Source organism: Pungitius pungitius, chromosome 4 (genome assembly GCF_949316345.1).
Source record: "Pungitius pungitius chromosome 4, fPunPun2.1, whole genome shotgun sequence".
NCBI classification, from domain to species: Eukaryota; Metazoa; Chordata; class Actinopteri; order Perciformes; family Gasterosteidae; genus Pungitius; species Pungitius pungitius.
Window position 1 is genome coordinate 9756988 of NC_084903.1, and position 3369 is coordinate 9760356.

Below are 3369 nucleotides of genomic sequence, written 5' to 3' on the forward strand. Positions count from 1 at the left end.
GGGATGGATGCGATACAGCAACCTTTTGGAAATAAGCAAAAGAAGGGGGACTGCACACAGCACAAGGGACATAAAGAGACATGAAGAACAAAACAAGAAAACTTACCCAAACAAACGGCTGCAAGCCAAATAGTCCGCCGTGATCAAGCGTTAACTGTTACAAGCCACGCAGTCAGTGGCAGCAGGGTTCATCCCGTTTCCTTCCTGTGTGGAAGCTGTGTAGGAGGGGAAGCGACCAGCCTCCGCTGCACGCGGAAAAGCTTCAGTGCGGCGCAGTGAAGAAGAAAAAAAAAGTGCTCCAGGAAAGTATGACTGTAATGTCAATGAGCCGAAGTCCTCTCCGCTGCGCGATTAGGATGCCACGGCTCGCCCTCGGTCTGCACTGAGTCACCCTTCTTCGGGGACAGGAAAACTGAAGTCAATGGAAAAAGAAAAGAAGAAAAAAAATTCCAGATGTGCAGAAAGGTAGATCCAGGTTTCCTACGCCCGCCCGAGACACCTCTGACTGACTGGCTCCCGTGGTGTCATTGTTTTGTCCTTGTGCGCCGTCCCCGTCAAAGTCCTCACAGAGAGCGACAGCTGCCGAGGAGGTGCTCAGCTACAGACCCGCATTCAGGCACGAGTCTGCTGTAGCTGTCGGTGGGGTGGCTGCTGGTGGTGGTGGGGCGTTAGGGAAGGGGGGGGGGAGTGGGAGTGGGGGTGGGTTGATTTTTCCTTCTATATATATATATATATATATATATATATATATATATATATATATATATATATATATATATACGCACAGTGGTTCTTCAGTATTCCCCGCACGTAGCACAGCCCTAAGCGCGCAGAACGCTTCCTCTCACTGACTGAAGTCCGGACCCCGCATGGTGCATTAAGCGTTGTCGCTGCTCCTCTGGCAGCCAATCAGTTTGAAGAGGTGGGATGAGGGGGAGGGATTTGGACGCCGCTTCGGGGACCGGCTGCCGATGATTGGTGGCTCGCAGTTCACCGGTGGTGCCGCTGTGTTTTTTTTCAAATATCACACTTCACTGTTGTTTACAATAAAGCGGAAAACGTGCGTTGGGCGGCTTCTGTCGGAGACCTGAAAGGGTTTGTGCTGGACAGCTTTTGAAAACGTCGGTTGGGTCGTTAAAACCCGACACGGACACGCAGGTTTGAATTAAACGGAAATGAACTCATACCGTTTATTCTGGGCTTGGTTCAAATGTATTAACAATGAGTCCCTGTGCCGTTGCCAGCGTACGTTTTCTTTGACCAGCATGAAGGACAAATCACGTACCTAAGAAATTGTAACGGCCGTTTTTGAAAACCAGACAGTGAACAAAGTATAAATGCTAAGAAGAAGAAAAATAATCATTATGTACACAGGCAAACACACTGAACGGATTGCCGGTGCATCAATAAATCATAACTCATCCTATAAGATGAAAGCCGTGGGGACTTTTATGTGTCTTTTGACTGAATTGTTGTCGGAGAGTTTGACATAGTTTAACGATGCCCTTCATTTTGGTATTGCGATTTCCACACGCCAGCTTTGTTTAGTATAATTGTGTAGTCTATCCATGTATAAATATTGTTCCAAACCTCTTTGACCTTCCCTCTGACCTTTATCTCTGACAGCGAGGAAAGAAACGAGTGTCAGAACCACGCGCTAGTCGGGAAGCGACAAAGGCTCATTATTAAACAGCGGGTTTGATGTACCAGTGTCAAGATGATGATAACTGATGACGGTAAATGTCACATCACTGTCTCTTATCAGCATACGGCGTACGCGTGTGTGTCTGTGTGTTGACTTGTGTACGTGTGTGTTTATTCAAATATTGTATTCAGTAAGTATACCTTTCTATGAAGTCTTCAGGTCATATAGGTGTTGCAAGAATAAGAAAGCCACAGACAAAATGCTTAGTAGCAATGGCCCAGAAGTTCAAAGGAATTCATGATTATGTGTAAAAAATGATTATATTTGCTCTTGAATGAAGGTAAAATATCTACTTATCCTTAATTCCAAATTTTTTCCAGTACATTTTAACGTTTTCCCCAAACAACACGTTTGCTCCTTTTCCTCTGCATTTCCAAAATGATACACAGCGAGCTTAAACAATGCCTGGAAAACCACCAGCCATGATGAAATGTCACCAGCGCTGCTAGAGATAAACCCAGCCATTAGCAGCTTTCTTCATTAGCCCAATTAAAAGGCCCTCAGGAAATGCACTGACAGAAAGCGTATTTGGAAGAGGTTGCTGGTGAACAGTTGCATTAAAACCCAATTTCGTAAATTAAATTTCAATGTAATGGCAATGGCCTTTCTTCAGGTAGTAATAAGAGAAAGACGGCCTCTTCCTGCCTACGCCATTTAACCCATTTTAGATTTCTCCTTTTCTCCCTTTTTCACTTTCACTCTGATTTCACTTCTTCCCTCGAGCAATAAAAATGTGTAACACTGTTAGAAGAAATTTAAGCCGTGAAGATGGACCAGGTGGAGTCAGTGTGAGCTTTTTCCTCTGCTCGAAAAAAAAAAATCTGTTTTGACTTTTTACACATGGAGAGTTTTATTCCGGCAGCAAACTGTCGCTTTCCTTCAGAGACAGTTTTTAACTGCCTGCTCGCCTCCCACATACATTTTTCCATGTTACCGTTTTAATCTCTACCTCTTCTGTACACTGTTAAACTTGCTGTTTTGGGTGGAGGGAGAGGGGGGGGGGTATAGCATGTTATTGTATGCCTCACTTGGCTGTGGTTCAGCAGTAGGGAAAACACAGTTTGAGTTACTCTTTTTCTTTGTCTATAATGGTATGAAAGCTCATTACATAGGCCCTTGGTACTGTGCATTAGTTAGAGCATTACGGTAAAATGCCATGTGACTGCATTCAGCTGTTAATGTAAATGCTCTTTCCAACAGGTGACCTGCAGATTGCCACGCTTTTTGACACATTTGACCTTCACAAGATAATCTTTGAGTGTCCAAAAGAGATGGCTCAAGGTGTAGTCCCTTCCTATTCCATGCCAAACAATAAAGATCAACTAAATAGCAAAAACAGAAAAATGACAAAATTTCGCTCCTATACTCTTTTCCCAAAGTAAAGGTTTCAGTGTGCTTCAAATGAACTTATCATGCACATAGTTTTGTCCACATCCATCTGAAGACCACACATCGGTGACATCTCTGTCCGTCTTCCATCACACATTATTATTATAAAATGTATATAAGTATTATATTATATGCAAACATGCAGTGGAATAATGAAAAATGTGAGCATGAGAAAACAGCCCTTTGTTTGAGACACTAAATCTTTATGAACGTTATTTAAACCTCAGTAACACTAAATAAAAATGGTCATTCCTGTTCATAAAATCGAAGTAGTG

General features: G+C 43.2%; 1 protein-coding gene across 2 annotated transcripts in view; it reads right to left on the reverse strand.

Annotated features, from left to right (window-relative positions):
* pcdh17 (protocadherin 17) overlaps window positions 1-666 on the reverse strand; it is a 49208-nt gene extending 48542 nt beyond the window's left edge. For both annotated transcript variants that reach the window (XM_037485567.2, XM_037485558.2), the window contains exon 1: window positions 107-666. The gene's annotated coding sequence lies outside the window, so the exon portion shown is untranslated. The remainder of the gene's footprint in view (window positions 1-106) is intronic.
* Window positions 667-3369: the final 2703 nt, after the last annotated feature.